This window comes from Suricata suricatta, chromosome 15 (assembly GCF_006229205.1).
Source record: "Suricata suricatta isolate VVHF042 chromosome 15, meerkat_22Aug2017_6uvM2_HiC, whole genome shotgun sequence".
Classification (NCBI taxonomy): domain Eukaryota; kingdom Metazoa; phylum Chordata; class Mammalia; order Carnivora; family Herpestidae; genus Suricata; species Suricata suricatta.
The window spans coordinates 62,279,478-62,296,571 of record NC_043714.1 but is presented as its reverse complement, the minus strand read 5'-3'; the positions used below and the strand labels follow the sequence as shown (position 1 = coordinate 62,296,571).

Here is a 17,094-nt window from a genome sequence, read left to right as displayed (position 1 = left end):
TAAGAGGGTGCCCATCTCTCCACACCCTCTCCAACATCTATAGTCTCTTGCTTTGTTCATTTTAGCCATTCTGACTGGTGTGAGGTGGTATCTCAGTGTGGTTTTGATTTGTGTTTCCCTGATGATGAGTGATGTTGAGCATCGTTTTATGTGTCTGTAGGCCATCTGGATGTCCTCTTTGGAGAAGTGTCCCTTCTGTCTTTTTTTAAAAGCAATTTTATCAGGGGTCCCAATAGGTATGCGCTGTAGGATTATTTGAGGTTATTTCAGATTTACTTGTCTTCTCCCTGCTACCCTCCCACCCACACATATGCAGTACTTTTTTGCAATTGAGAGATTGCTCCATAATATAAGAGAGTTTGTTAGGACCTAGAGTAACTACTTGAGGGATACTGTGGAGATTTAAAAAAAATCACTCTGGGGGCGCCTGGGTGGCTCAGTCAGTTAAGCATCCGACTATGGCTCAGGTCATGATCTCACAGTTCATAGGTTCAAGCCCGTGTGGGGCTCTGTGCTGACAGCTAGCTCAGAGCCTGGAGCCTGCTTCACATCCTGTGTCCCCCTCTCTCTCTGACCCTCCCCTGCTCACGCTGTCTCTGTCTCTCAAAAATAAAAAAACATTTTAAAAAATTTTTTAATCACTCTATATTAGGACATAGAGGAAAAGGTAGTCATTTTGCCTCCAAATATGCATTGTCTCATTCCTTATAACAATACCCTGAGCCATTTGTCCTGCTGGAAAATTATGTTAACACTGCAGCAAATTGTGGCCATGTGACCACATGAGATACAAAGGGAAGTGTCCACAATTTCTAGGAAAGGTGCTAGGAAGGAAGGGGGTACCAACACTTCTGACCTGTGCTTTGCTTCACCTGCTGCCTAGAATATATGTGTGTGTGTGTGTGTGTAATATATATGTAATATATATATATATATATAATGGCTAGAACTCTAAAAGCTATCTTGGACCATGAGGTGACCTTAAAGATGGAACCCATGACCTACTTCATAAAAGTATAAGAAGAAAGAACCTTGCTCATAAGGGGATTGCTATTCAAGTCCTTAACTACATCTGAACTCCCCCCCAATCTGGACTCCTTGAGAGAGAAGTTAACTTGTTTCTCTTTTTTGTTTTGTTTTGAACTTTTGTTTTAAAAAGATCTTGAACATTTATTCATTTTTTGAGAGACAAAAGAGAGCGTGAGCAGGGAATGGGGAGAGAGAGAGGGAGACACAGAATCCAAAGCAGTCTCCAGGCTCTGAGCTGTCAGCACAGAGCCCGATGAGGGGCTCAAACCCACCAAATGTGAGATGATGACCTGAGCCAAAGTTGGATGAGCTACCCAGATGACCCCCCCCTTTTTTTGAGAGAGAGAGAGAGCACGGGAGTAGCAGCGAGAGAGAAACGGAAGCAGGACTCACCCGAAGTGTGGCTCCTGTTTTTATCTGAAGTGGGGCTCAAGCTCGCCGGATGTGGGACTCGAACTCATGAACCATGAGATCATGACCTGAGCCAAAGACACTTAACCGACTGAGCCACCCAGTTGCCCCAACCTCATTTTCTGAGGAAAATTCCTCTTTTTAAGTCAGGAACTATCTTGTTTTATGATTATAGATCCAGCACTTACATAATGTAAGAATCCATTGACCTAATGCCTGGGTAATGGATAAGGAAAGCAGAACACTAAGGAGAATAGGAGCATGTAAAGCTGACAGAAATTAGAGGTCCATGGGGGTTATTGAGAAGAGAACCCCATAACTCAAAGAGTAAGATACAAAATCATCTGGATTATATTTTTAGAAGCTGCTTCTATTAGATTTATCCGGCTCCAAGGCTGTAAAAGAACCGATTTTTCACTTCAGTTTGCTAACATCTAATTGTTCACATATTGGGCATCCTCATAAGATTGAAACCCATCTAACTAATGATTATACCTTAGCTTTGCAACTGATGATAACAGTTCTTCAGTACAATGACTGTGGAAAGACTGAAAGGGAGATTGCGGGGTTTTTCACTAGCTCTAGAATATTTACATATTTAAAATAATATTCACATATGTAATATAAGTTATGTTTATGCATAAAATATAATTCATATGTAATTGTATATGTATTTTAAATTATGTTTATATATAAATATTGATGAGAGCAGTTACCAGTTAAAATATTGAATTAAGAACAGATGGGTTTTCAGAAAATTGGACGGCAACGCACAGAAGACCACTTTCTTACACCATACCCAAAAGTCAATTCAAAATGGATAAAAGACCTGAATATGAGACAGAAAACCACCAAAATCCTATAAGAGAACACAGGCAGGAACATCTCTGACCTGGGCTGGAACAGCTTCTTACGAGACACATCACTGAAGGAAGGAAAACAAAAGCAAACATGAACTCTTGGGACTTCATTAGATAAGAAGCTTCTGCCCAGCAAAGGAAACAACCAACAAAACTTAAAGGCAGCCTATGGAATGGGAGAAGATTTTTGCAAATGACATATCTATTAAAGGGTTAGTATCCAAAATCTACAAAGAACTTATAAAACAACGCCAAAAAAAACCAAACAACTCAGTTAAGAAATGGACAGAAGAGGGGTGCCTGGGTGGCTTGGTTGGTTGAGTGTCTGACTCTTGATTTTGGCTCAGGTCATGACCCCAGGGCCGTAGGATCAAGCCCCATGTCAGGCTCCACACTGAGCATGGAGCCTGCTTAAGATTCTCTCCCTCTGCCCTTTTCCCCTGCTCATGCTCTCAAAATGAAATGATATTAAAAAAAAATAAAATAATAGAAAAGTAAAGTAAAATAAAATCATTAAAAACAAAAAGAAGTGGGCAAAAGACATGAATAAACACTTTTCCAAAGAAGACATCCAGATGGCTAACAGACACATGAAAAGATGCTCAACATCACTCATCATCAGGGAAATACAGATCAAAATCATGATGAGATACCACTTCACACCTGTCAGAATGACTGAAATTAACACAAAAAAACCAATACATGTTGGTGAGGATGCAAAGAAAAGGGACCCCTCTTGCACTTGGTGGAATGCAAACTCGTGCAGCCATTCTGGAGTACTATGGAGGCTCCTCAAAAAACTAAAAATAGAACTACCCTATGACCCAGCAATTGCAGTATTAGGTATTTACCCATAGAATACAAAAATACAGATTCAAAGGGCCACATGCAACCCAATGTTTACAGCAGCATGATTAACAATAGCCAAATTATGGAAAGAGCCCAAATGTCCACCGACTGAACGGATAAAGAAGTTGTGGTATATATATACAATGGATATTACTCAGCCATCAAAAAGAAGGAAATCTTGCTATTTACAATGACATGGATGGAGCTAGAATATATTAATGCTAAGTGAAATAAGTCAATCCACTCGTGGAATTTAAGAAAACAGATGAACATATGGGAGGGCGTGGGGAGAGAAGAGAGGGAAACAAATCACAGACTCTTAACGACAGAGAACAAACAGGGTTGTTGGAGGGAGGTGGGTGGGAGGCGCACTAAATGAGTGATGGGTATTAAGGAGGGCAGTTGTGATGAGCACTGAGTGTTGTAAGTGAGGAATCACTGAATTCTTCTGAAGCCAATATTGTACTGTATGTTAACCAGCTAAAATTTAAAGGAGCAAATGGGTTTCACTGGTTAAGATGCTTTTGGTTACAAGCAACAGAAATTCTCTTTGGCTAGCTTTAGCGAAAAGGCATATATTTTGGGGGTGCCTGGGTGGCTCAGTTAAGCATCTGACTCTTGATTTCAGCTTAGGTCATGATCTCACAGTTCGTGAGTTCAAGCCCCACATTGGGCTCTGTACTGACAGTGGGGAGCCTGTTTAGGATTGTCTCTCTCCCCTCTCTCTCTGCCCCTACCCTGCTTGCTCTCACCCTCAAAATAAACAACGAACTTTTTTTTAAAGGCATATATTTTTTATTTAAAAAAAATTTTTTTCTGTTTTTTATTTATTTTTGAGAGACAGAGACAGCACGAGCAGGGGAGGGTCAGAGAAAGAGGGAGGCACAGAATCCGAAACAGGCTCTAGGCTCTGAGCTAGCTGTCAACACAGAGCCCAACTCAGGGCTCGAACCCGGGAACCGTGAGATCATGACCTGAACCGAAGGCAGACGCTTAACCGACTGAGCCACCCAGGCGCCCCAAGGCATATATTTTTTAAAGGATGTATGTTACCTCATGGATGGTCTTAACAACCAAGTCAGCAGAGAGAACCAGGCCTGCTCCAAGCTCTTGCAGGAGTTTTAAAAATAGTTGCTATTAATATAATTCAACAAAGACACCCACACTCATTGATTCCATTTTGATGTTTTTTTTAAATTCATTTTTGAGAGTGTGCAAGTGAGGGAGGGACAGAGAGAGAGGGACAGAGGATCTGAAGCAGGCTCTGCATTGATAGCAGTGAGCCTGTTATGGGACTCAAATTCATAACCCATGAGATCATGACCTGAGCCAAAGTCAGATGCTCATTCGACTGAGACACCCATTTTAGATTTCAGAATTCTCCCCATCAAAGAATTGGATTGGTCTTGATGTTCCCCCTAACTATGGCCAGAAGCCAGGGTCACTTAATTTAGACATTGTTAAAGAAAATCACCACTGCGAGGAAGTGCCAACCCAGAAACCACCCCCAAGAGGTTGTCATAAAGGTTAACAAAGACACGATTTACTGACATAATGTCTAATGTGCATTTGAGCCAGTTCATAGTATGGTTAACTCTCATCTTGTATGTAATATGTATGCGGTGTTTTATTTAATCCTTACAAAGACCCGAGGAGGTAAATTCTGTTATTTTCACTTGACAAGTTAAATGGGTAGATTAGGTAATTTACTCAATTTCACACATTAGTGGCAAAAGCAAGATTCTATTAGGTGTATAAGACTGAAACCTATGTTCTTAGCCACCTCCCCCAAACAGACACTGTGGTGCCCTACACCTATGCTCTTGGCATTCAGCGTTCTGGTACGTGCCATCGGCAACCTCCTGCAAACATCTGTAACCCGACCCGAGCGTGTTGTCATGATCCATGCTGGATGTAGGCTGGAAGTGACAGTCCGACATCCCTGGGAGTAGCTGCCAGAGAGACAGGTAGAAGTTGATGAATAATAACTCCCCGGCAGCCTTGCTCCTGAGGCGTCTCTAGTCTCCACTGGGTTTGAGCCCTGGATCTTGAACCTGAGGGCTCTTCAAGCCCCAGACTGCTTGAAACTGCACTCTATACTCGTAGTTTCCTTCCCTGTCTCACTTCTCTCCCCTGCCCGTACCTCCTGGCATCACCACACATAGCCACTTACCCTCACGTTCTTCATTCAGGGTCTGCTTTAAGGAGAACCGAATCTATGACACTCCCTTCATATATAAAGTGAAAGTAGAAAAATGTGACATTGTCTAAACCGCGATAGGTTTTTTTTATGTTTCTCAGCTGTTATTGAACCTTACAAATCAGCATTAATTTCCTCAGTATTGTGACAGCTTAACAATTTTCAAATTTATTCCCATTTCAAAGATTGTCATAATTGTTTTGTAGTAATGCTAAATTATGTCTCTATTCTGTTTTCAAGAGGAAGAATCTGGAAGCTTCATGTTTGGGCTATGTAATTTTAGTATGCAAAGGTTGGAAATGAAATCACTACATTTGAGCAATCAACCCTGCCAACATCCGAGCTCTGGCTGCGAGTCAGAGAACAACACTTAACATGCAGTGAGAGGGCTCTTGGAATACCACTACCTTCAGACCACATGCCAAATCGAAATGATTTAAACATCCAAAATATATGGGACTAAAACATTTACTGGATCAAAGAGTGCCAAACGTGGGCACCCTGGACATTCGGACGCTCTGAGCTACAAATATTGGTTTAAGGGGCTATTGTGAAACTTCAGCTTGCTTGAAGATTGACTTGGGGGGAAGCAGGGGGGTCTGTGGCAATAGATAATGTATTCATGAAATAATTTGGAAACTGATTACGTGTGATGAATCTTAATTATAGCTATTTACTGTGGTGAATATTTAGGAAAATCAGGGTCTTAAAAAAAGACACAAGCTTTTGCTTTAATTATTTAGGAAGAAAAATATGTTACCCCAATCTTATGTTCTGTAATTTTTTTTCATTCAATTTACATGTTTTATATTTAGGACCACAGCATATGTCTCTTTTCTGTTTCTTCCTTAAATTTCCCCTAAGTCTCCTTCCCCACCCGACTAGGGAGAAAATGTAATTTACCATCATCACTCAAATGAATTCCCTGGTTTCTTCCGAACCTTCACCTCACAGCTGTTGCATGAAATATAATCACTAAAATACTAGCTAAATGAAAATGTCTCTCCAAAATAACAGTTTTCTAATGTTCTTACATGAAATAACCTTGCAGAAGAAGAAACAAAGATAACATTTTCTCTCAGCTAAAAGTAGCTAATCTGGAAACACACCAAAATGCTAATAGTAGTTAAGAAGAACCCGTAGATGGGTTCTTACCTCTGTTTCTCTAAGTTTCTGCAAAGTTATTCTATTCCTCTGGTAAAGAAAATATTTTATAAAAATTTAAAAGTTGCTTTTGTAATTCTTTAATAATGAAATGTGAAGCAGAATCTAAAGGAAGGCAAAAATGAGAAAAAAGTCTTGTGTATCTAACCTGAAAAAAAAATGTGTATTTCTTATATTTTTATATTGTTCCTCAACTGTTTTTGGGCAAGTATTTCTCAAAAAAAGTTGCTAAAAGTCTGCATATCTCTGCATGATCAGAAAAGAGGCCTTGAACCTCTAGGTCCATGCATAATATATCACCTTGCTAACTCTAAATGGCATACACTCATCCAGCTATGAAACAGGAAGGAAAGAAGTAGAAGGAGGAGGTATATTATAAAATATCTGACCTGCAAAACAGCAGGGAAATTAATGAGAAGCCCAAGCTAATTGTTCTAAATGTTTAAATTTATGACATATGTAAATAAAATGAGATAATGGTATAGTTAAAGTACATTACAAACGACAAGGCACAAAACCAATATATTATTATCAGAGTATCTTAATTGTAGCCATGAGAGCAGAGACTAGGTTTGTCTTGTCCAATTAATATTTGCTGAATTTATGTATATGTGCACATACATACTATTATTAAGGATCTACTGTGTACAACGCATTAAGGGAGAGAAAAATGACGTATGATGCCTCCTAAGAAAGGTATAATATGACAAAATTACGTCAGTACACCTAAAGTGCCCCATACCTCCATAAAGAATTCAGATTTGCCTGACTTTCTTTACCATCCATGGCACCAAAGAATGGACTGTAGGTGTCACTGTGCAGTGGGAAAGGATGGCTTGTGGAGTCAAACGTGGGTTCCAATCTTCTTGAACACATTCTCAAAAAAAAAAAAAAAGGCTTTTGTTAAGGTAACATGGCTGAAACACTGTGTAAGTGGCAGAAATCCCTTTTCCTCCTACCGTGCCAAACTAGAAGACATATATTCCAAAAGGTATACCCGAAAAGAGGGGTCAGCCTAGAGCCCTGAGCCACCACTTGGCAGGAGGCGACCCAGAGAATCACTGAGAGCTTTAAGAAAACTTGATGAATGAGAAATAAATGATGATGTCTTAAATAAACCAAGGTTTATTTGGGTTTGTTAACAGCGGGATAGCCTTGTCTATTCTGACAAACAGATATTCCCTTGATGGTTGTTGAGCCTGTGATGGAAGAATCAATGTGAAGGTAAAACAAATTTGTTTTTAAAAACTGGCCAAAAATCGTTGGGGCACCCGGGTGGCTCAGTCAGTTAAGCGGCTGACTTCAGCTCAGATCATGATCTCGTGGTTTGCGGTTTGAGCCCCACACTGAGCTCTGTGCTGACAGCTTGGAGACTGCTTGAGATTCTTTCTCTCTCTCTTGTTCTCTGCCCCTCCCCTCCTTGTGCTTTCTCTTCCTCTCTCTCAAAATAAATAACTTTTTAAAAAGCAGACAAAACTTGTGTTTTTCTGTGCCGATTGTCTACAGTGCAAAAGCCATGACCAACCTCCAGTCCTCTCTAGGCTCCTGCTACCCAATATTTAAACCTGAGTAAACCCTTTGCCTCCACAGCTTTGCCATGAGCAAGGCAATCTTCTTGAGCCTAGTTTTCTTGTCTATAAAATGGAGGATGTAGTACTAATACTCCTAGGATTGTTTTGAAAATTAAATTACATAGCAAAGCACCTAGCTCTGGGCCCGACAGCAAAGGTGCTTTCTGAGAGTCGTTTGCCTCCCCTATGCTTATCCGAAGCCAGTGGTTCTCAACACTGACTTTTAGAATCATTGGGGAATCTTTTTTTTTTTTTTTATCAGTGCCTAAATCCCAATATAAACTAAATAATCAGAATCTTTTGGGCGCCTGGGTGGCTCAGTCAGTTAAGCATCTGACTTTGGTTTAGGTCATGATCTCACGGTCTGTGGATTCAAGCCTTGCCTCAGGCTCTGTGCTAACAGCTCAGAGCCTGGAGCCTGCTTCAGATTCTGTGTCTCCCTCTCTCTGCGCCTTCCCTGCTCACTCTCTGTCTCTGTCTCTCAAAAATAAATAAAAACATTAAAAAAATTAATCAGAATCTTTGGAGGTAGGACTGGTGAGGGGCACAAGGGTGGGGGTAGTGCACTGCTTCTTAAAGGCACCAGCTGATTCTGTTGTCTAAACAGGGTTGAAACTCTTTTCTTAGGCAATGTATAAACAAAATAATATTTGCTAACAGAATTTTTTTCAAAAATGACTTCAAAAATACACAGTATGTCCACTGTTTTGTTGTTGTTGTTGTTGTTTTTACAGACTTGGAGCTTTAAAGAAGGCTTATTTATAAATGACAGATGAAAAGAGTCAATAAGTAGTTGCTAGATGCTCTCAGAGGCTGAAGGGCATTCTGATAAGCAGAACCGTAGATAAGCCCAGGGATGTTGCAATGGAACAGGCTCCGATACCATTTACATTGTTCATGGGAAAAGCTGTTTTCATGCTGTCATGGGCTGAATTCTTGTGTATCTTTCAGAATTTATATGGTGAGGTTCTAACCTAGTCAGAATGTGACTGTATCTGGAGATAGACCTTTGCAGAGGTAATTAGGTAAAATGAAGGTGTGAACCCACCTAATCCTATTTGATTGGTATCCTTACAAGGGAGGAATTTGGGGTGCCTGGGTGGCTCAGTTGGTTAAACATCTGATTCTTGGTTTCAGCTCAGGTTGTGATCTCACAGCTCACAGACCAGGCTCCATGTGTGGCTCTCTGCCGGCAGCGTGGAGCCTGCTTGGGATTCTCTCTCCCTCCCTCTTTCTCTGCCTCTCCCCTGCTTGTGCTCTGTCTCTATCTCAAAACAAATAAACATTAAAATTTTTTTAAATTTTTTTTTGTTTTTATTTATTATTGAGACAGAGAGAAACAGAGCATGAGTGGGGGAGGGGCAGAGAGAGAGAGGGAGACACAGAATCTGAAGCAGGCTCCAGGCTCTGAGCTAGCTGTCAGCACAGAGCCCGATGCGGGGCTCAAACCCACAAACCGTGAGATCATGACCTGAGCTGAAGCTGGACACTTAACTGACTGAGCCACCCAGGCGCCCCTAAAAATTTTTTTAAAGAGGAATTTGATCACAGACATGTACAAAGGGAAGATGATATGAACACCCTGGGAGAAAACTGCCATCCACAAGTGAAAGAGAGAAATATGAAACAGATCTGGGCCGCCAGGGTGACTCAGTTGGTTAAGCATCCAATTTTGGCTCAGGTCATGATCTCACAGTTTGTGAGTTCGAGTCCCACATCCATGTGTCCCTTTTTCTCTCTGACCCTCCCTTGCTCACACTTTCTCTCAAAAATAAATACACATAAAAAAAAGACACGGAACATCTCTCTCTCTTAAAACCCTCAGAAGAAATTAATCCTGCTGATACCTTGGCCTCCAGATGTATAGCCTCTGCAACTGTGAGAAAAATAAGTTCCTGTTGTTTAAGTTACCTACTCTACGGTTCTTTGTTACGGCAGCCCTAAAAAATGAATATACTTCGGCTTATAGTGAAAGCAGGTGGTAGGTTTTTGGTGACTCGTTGGGAGAAAGAGTCACCTACCTCCACTTTATTAAGAGACTGTTTGATGAGAAGGTAATTTAAAATATTAGAGAAGGCTGCCTATGTCCAGGAAATGTGAATCATCGTGTCTGCTGGCTCACAGCCATCTCCTGAAGGAACTGCTCTTACTCACAGCCTCTGCTGCCCACGTAAAGCTGCCCCTTCCCCCCAAGACTGCCCACCCCTCCTGCCATGGCAGAGTAGACTAAACAGCCCTTTTAAGAAGAGATGTGCTGGACACACACATCTCTTTAGATATTGGAATCAGGTCACCAAGAACCAGGCTATTTAGCTCTAATGAACAAAGCCGAACAGTCATATTGGATTCCAGGACTACTTGGCTGGGGCATGTTCTAGAGGAGTCTTTCTTTTTTTTTTTTTTTTAATGTTTTTTAATTTACTTTTGAGAGACAGAGATAGCGCGAGCAGGGGAGGATCAGAGAGAGAGGGAGATACAGAATAATCTGAAGCAGGCTCCAGGCTCTGAGCTAGCTGTCAGCACAGAGCCCGATGCGGGGCTCAAACCCATGAACTGTGAGATCATGACCTGAGCCGAAATCGGATGCTCAACAGACTGAGCCACCCAGGCGACCCTAGAGGAGTCTTCAAAGGAGAGTCAAGGGAGGAAAGGATGGAGTGAACATGCAGGGCACAAACAGTAGCTTTGGCTTCTTTGGTTGCGCTAGTTTGAATAGGTTTCTGTACAACAACCAGAAAAGTACTAAGTGGAGCAGCATGAAATCAACAGAAAATCAGAGCCAAAGTCCTGCTCTGCAAGGTCATCTAAAATCAGCCTACTCTCCACCATGCAGACTCATAAAGACTTTCCAGGCTACAAAGACCCTAGAGGACAGCATCAGCATTCTCATGGCCAATATTTTCTGAAAAAAAAAATAATGTAAGTCAGGACTCTTGCATGAGCTATCAACCCTTTGAGATAGGGCATAACATTGTAATATCATTTTCATTTTGCAGATGAGTAGAAATAGAAGTTGAGAAACCTGCCTTGAGTCATATAGTTATCGTGGTAAATCGACTACAAAAATGGCCACAATTGTTTGCCCTTCCTGTATCTTCAGCTTTGCAGTATGACTTTGCAGCTGTTTCCGTCAAGAGGTGGAATCTGGGCCAGACTTGTGACATTGACTAGTAGAATATGGCATAAATGACAGTGTGTCAGTTCTGACACTAGCCTTAAGAAGCCTTAAACACTGCTTCTCAATTTCTTACAACTCTTTGCATGTGAAGGGGTTCAGGCTATTTTCTACTGAAAGATGAGGCCCATGTGGCCCAGTCACCTCTAGGGTCAATAATCAGATGCCCACTGGAGGTATTGACTGAGGTCATCCTAGATGGCCAGCACCTAGATGATCCACTGACCATCAGTCAATTTCCAGCCACATGAATAGGTCTATCCTGGATCAGAGAGCCTCCAGACGACCCACCTGCTTGACCATGATGCATGAGTGAGGCCAGCTAAGATCAGCCATGCCTGGCCCAAAGCAGCAGAACCACCCAGCTGACCCACAGACTATGAGCTAAATAACTGCTCGGGCTTTCAAGCCACTAAGTTTGTGTGGTCTGTTCTGAAGCAATAGTTGCTGATGCAGAGGCTTTGGGACTTGATCAGAAGGAAGACTGTCTGACTTCAACACAAGGGAAGGCTCTCAAATTTTGTGCACACTGTAGCCTGGCTAATGCAGTACATTCTTTCTGAGACGGGGTTTATGTAGCGTCTTCATTAGATTTTAGGAAGGGTCAAGGTGGGTTAAAACCCCTTTATCTTGTAGGTAATTGGGCAAGTGACTGGCCATTTAACCTCTCCAAACCTTGGCATCCTCATTATGTTAACTTCAAGCAATACCAACTTCTTCATTTATTTATCATTTTTTAATGCTTTTTATTTATTTTTTGAGAGAGAAAGAGAGAGACAGTGCAATCAGGGGAGGGCCAGAGAGAGAGGAAGACACAGAATCTGAAGCAGTCTCCAGGCTCTGAGCTAGCTGTCAGCACAGAGCCCAACATGGGACTCAAACCCACGAACCGTGAGATCATGACCTGAGCCAAAGCCGGACGCTCAACCAACTGAGCCACCCAGGTGCCCCCATACCAACTGCTTCAGAGAGACACCAGGAGGGTAAAATAGTCTATCTAAAGTGCTCGGGGTTTACTGAGCCACATGAGTTTGCCTGGAAGATGGAAGTCTACAATGGATTTAGAAGTTTTTGAAGACTGAAGTAGAAATCCCTCCCAGTGTTGATGTCCAACGAACTGACAGTTTTAGGAATGAATATCTCTTCTTAGAGATAATGACTTGGTAGTTTATAACCCTTAGTTGTACAAGAATGTAATACATTTTTCCTCAATTACAAGCATTCTGCTAGATCTCAAAGTGAAGCCCACAGGTCACCTAAGTGAGGGTTGTCAGCTGCCTGCCAAAAGTAGATTCATGACTTCACCCCAGACCTACTGAATTAGATTCTCCCAGGAGTAGCTTCTGAGCAGCTACATTTCATATGTAGATATACATAGTACTTAGTATATAAAATACTTAATATATAAAATACTATGTATCTATATAGAGAGAGATAGGGTGAGTCGGGTTGAAGGGCAGAGGGAGGGAGAATGTTAAGCAGGCTCCACACTCAGCATGGAGCCTGACGTGGGGCTCTATCCCATGACCCTGGGATCGTGACTAGAGCTGAAATCAAGATTTGGTCACTCAACCAACTGAGCCACCCTCAGGCGCCCCTGAGAAGCTACGTTTTACCATTTCTCAGGGATCTTCATTCATATTAAAGCAGTTTAGGAACCTCTGCCCTCGACTCCTCCACTAAGACTTTGAAAAACAGTGAGGCGCTCGATCCTCCCACTGTAGCACTGAGTTGGTTGTTCCTCTAGAGTTACTCGTGTTCTAAGACTTTAGGTCAAAAAAGATGACACTGGCACCATTGTTTTTCAGAGACAGTGTTGACAGACCACTTGTTATTCCTTTTGTTTTTTAACGTTTATTTAATTTTTGAGAGAGAGTGGCAGAGCGGGAGTGGGGGAGGAACAGAGAGAGAGAGGGAGGTACAGAATCCGAAGCAGGCTCTGGGCTCTGAGCTGTCAGCACAGAGCCCAATGTAGGGCTTGAACCCATGAACCGGGTGATCATGACCTGAGCTGAAGTCGGCCGCTTAACCAACAGAGCCACCCAGGTGCCCCTGCGATTCCTTGAATAAATACTGGAAAATCCATTTGCTTTTCTTGTTTTGCATCTGTGATCCCATAGACCTACATGCAGAGTCTTTTTTTTTTTAATTTTTTAAATTTATTTTTGAGAGACAGAGAGAGACAGCACAAGCAGGGGAGGGGCAGAGAGAGAGAGGGAGACACAGAATCCGAAGCAGACTCCGGGCTCTGTGCTGACTGAGCTAGCTGTCAGCACAGAACCTGATGCAGGGCTCGAACCCATGAACTGGAAGATCATGACCTGAGCCGAAGCCAGATGCTTAACCGACTGAGCCACCCAGGCGCCCCATCCTACATGCAGTCTTATGCTAGATACAGAAACCGGGAGGAGTGGAAAGGGGAGGGCATTACTAAGAATACTACCTTGTTTTTACTGTTATTATTATCAACAACATTCCGGTTTTCAAAAAGCAAGCATTGAGAGGAATAGGAAATGATTTGACCCTAAATTAACTGTAAAAGGTTGTTAAGTCTTGGGCTCCTGGGTGGCTCAGGTGGTTAAGCGTCTGACTTCGGCTCAGGTCATAACTTCCCAGTTCATGAAGCTGAGCCCCTCATGGGGCTCTGTGCTGACAGCTCAGAGCCTGGAGCCTGCTTCAGATTCTGTGTCTCACTCTCTCTGCCCCTTCTCCCCATCTGTCTCTCTCAAAAATAAATAAACATTGAACAAAAAGAAGTTTGTTAAGTCTGAAGTAACTTTAGCAAGAATGTTTTTGTTTACCTTCTGAACTAGCCATTGGAGAGAATTGTGGGAGCATTTCACTAAGGCTAAATTCTTGAGTTCGCATACCTGTAATTAAAAATTGAAAGCATCTTCGTTTGATGTCTTTTTCACCAAAGGTAGAAAAAGGAAAAAAAGAATAACAGAAGGAAACCACTACCAAAGTGCTGTTGGAAGCCTATTCCTCTTCAGATGACACCAGTGCTGAGAACTTTTGATTCAAAGCTCTTCATTTCCTACAAATATTTTTTTCACTGTTCCAAATGTGGAAGCGACTCTGAATAGCAAAAGTGCTGTGCTTTTTAAAACCTGCTGGACAACTTTTCATCTCTAGCAGTTACTGAAGTTTTGCCATAGCAGACTGTGTGTGACAAACTGCAAAACATATGCATACAAAAATCTAGACTCTTCTAATTGTGCCAATCCATGGCTAAAAACTTACTTCTGGAGCCACACAGCTGTTGAAATCAGTCATATTTACAATTTTTACAAATGAGTTTATTTTAATAAAAACAAGTTACTCTGTGAGCATGATCTCTAAACAGATTTATGTGGGCTGGCGCAATCTGCTATGTGAAGCATATATTCATATTGCTTCGGTCTGCAACCAGGTTTTTTTTCTTTTGAGGGTGATAACAGTCTTGCTTTGTGCAAGGTTACCAAATAATTGGCAGCAATTCAGCCAAGGTTGCTGTTCAATAGCACTGTGCTATTGAAGTTGTTTTCCTGGACACAATTGCTCTGTGGGCATGGCCCTACACTGGGAGGGCTCTGGGCTGCTGGCACTGGGCAGCAATCAGGCAGACAGCTTCTAGTGAGAAGGAGGTGACTCTATAAACTGATGCTAAAGAAGATGAGGAGGAGGAGAAAAGGAAGGAAGGAAAGAAGGAAGGGAAGGAGGGAGAGAAGAAGGGAGAGGGAGAAAGAGGAAAAGAGAAGAGAAGGAGATAACGAAGGTGAGCTTTCTAGTCATCAGTCCACACCCTTAAAGGGATCTCTTTTTGAATCAATCCCACCTTGATCCCTTCTCACCTCTCACCTTCGTTGACGTGTTTCATGCTCATGTTTCTTGCTTGGTTAGTGGATTCCTTGAAAACAAAAACATGGCCGGACTCAGTTGGGATCTCCCACAGTGCCTGGCATATGCTGGGACTCAAAAACCTAGCTGTTACATGTATGAACAAAAGAATAAATTTCTGTATTTCGAGCATTTCCTTTCCTCAGAAAGAAGTCCTAAGCAGTTTTTCAGGGGACACAGTACTGCCCCCCTAGGGGGCGTCTTGAACTTTTGCGGGGTTGGGGGGCAGTTTTTGTTCAGTAGTTCTCACTGGGGCCAGCGTATTTACATAGTGAAACACATATTATTTTTTATTTATTGATATTAGTGTAGTATTTTAGAATAACTACTTTCTCTTTTCCACCTTTATAGCATCACACTGGTTTATTGAACGTATTTGTGTAGTTTACATTACCTGCAAATTTAATTCCAGGGGAGTAAAGTGGTGGTACATTTTTGTTGTAATTTTTTTAATGTCTTTTATTTATTTTTGAGATACAGAGAGAGACAGCGCGAGCAGGGGAGGGTCAGAGAGAGAGGGAGACACAGAATCTGAAGCAGGCTCCAGGCTCTGAGCTAGCTGTCAGCACAGAGCCCAACACAGGCTTGAACCCACGAACTGTGAGATAATGACCTGAGCGGAAGCCGGCCGCTTAAACGACTGAGCCACCCAGGCGCCCCTACATTTTTGTTGTAAATACAGGATGTTGATTATGGTAGAGTACCTCTTTTTATATGATCATTAAGCTTTGCTTGCTTCTGCTTCTCCAAGTTCTAGGATTCTGAGACAAAACGTAAATAAAAAGAAACTGGTGTGCATTGATTTCAACAATCAGACTTGCACTTTAAGCAACTGCACATTTTAGGACTAATGTGGCTCAGTGGAGTAGTACCTTCAAAGCACATAGGGTCGAGCGTTCAGGCCCATGAATCTGTGCAGAGTAGCTTGGAGGGTGAGACGTTTCTCTTCGCTTTGGTTTGCACATTTCATAAATTTAAAAGGGATGTGGGGGGTGGAGAGGGAAGCGGGGGTGAGGAGGCGCGGTGACGCCGTCCGGTTTTCCCCAAAGTCTGGGTCCTTGACTGGCACCCTCTTCGGGACTAGCTCCCATTGAAGCTGTCCCGTGAAGACCACAGCTTGAAAAGAAAGCCTTTCAGCCGAGAGGCTCGTTAGCGGTGGTGGGGAGCGGGGAAGGAGGACTTTCAGAAAGCAAAGGGTGGCTCCGTGTTTAACTGCAGTTTGAAGTGAAGCTGAACGCAACTTTTGGTGTCAGAGGGTAGAGTTGCGGTTTATGCTGGGTCAGGGACACGCAGGCGAGGAGAGGTGGGGCGGCGATTGACAGAAAGCGGGGTTTCGGGCTGGCGTCCAGCCTGGTCTCAGCAAGGCGGGGCTTCTTTTGACAGTGGGCGGGGATTCCGGCGAAGGGGGGCTTGGCTTGGATGGACTGCCACCAGGAGTTGAGGCTTAAGATGATAGGGGCGTTTCTTAGGATCCGGCGGTAACATTAGCAAGGCGGAGCGCCCAGAGGGCAGGGCCCCAATTGACAGAAGGCGGGGACCGACCTGGGTAAAGACCAGACCTCGGCTGTTGGGTGGAGCTACCACCGGCAAGGGGCGGGACCGCTTCGAGACCTGGAGGAGTCGGGGCTTCTGCTGACAGAGGGCGGGCTTTCAGCGGGCCGGGGCGGGGATTCTGTTGACAGAGGGGCGGGGCGGCTCCCTACCTCCCAGTGCGCCAATCCAGAGGGTAGAGGCCCGGGTCGAACCCCAGGGGAGCTGCGGGGTCCGTGAGTGTAGAGCCCCGCGCGGAGCGGGGTGGGGGCGCGCGGACGGAGCGCTCGCGGGAGGGCCCCGCCTCGGCCGGTTCCTTCCCTCCCTCCCCGCCCCCGGTCGGCCGCTGGGGCGCGCGCCTCGCCTCGCACCCTCAACCCCGACCCTCCGCGCTCCGCAGGGCCCGCCGAGCTGCCTAGGCCGTGT

General features: G+C 43.3%; 1 protein-coding gene across 2 annotated transcripts in view; it reads left to right on the top strand.

Annotated features, from left to right (window-relative positions):
* The first annotated feature begins 16,843 nt into the window (after nt 1–16,843).
* ZHX1 (zinc fingers and homeoboxes 1) overlaps nt 16,844–17,094 on the top strand; it is a 27,976-nt gene continuing 27,725 nt past the window's right edge. For both annotated transcript variants that reach the window (XM_029923448.1, XM_029923447.1), the window contains exon 1: nt 16,844–16,900. The gene's annotated coding sequence lies outside the window, so the exon portion shown is untranslated. The remainder of the gene's footprint in view (nt 16,901–17,094) is intronic.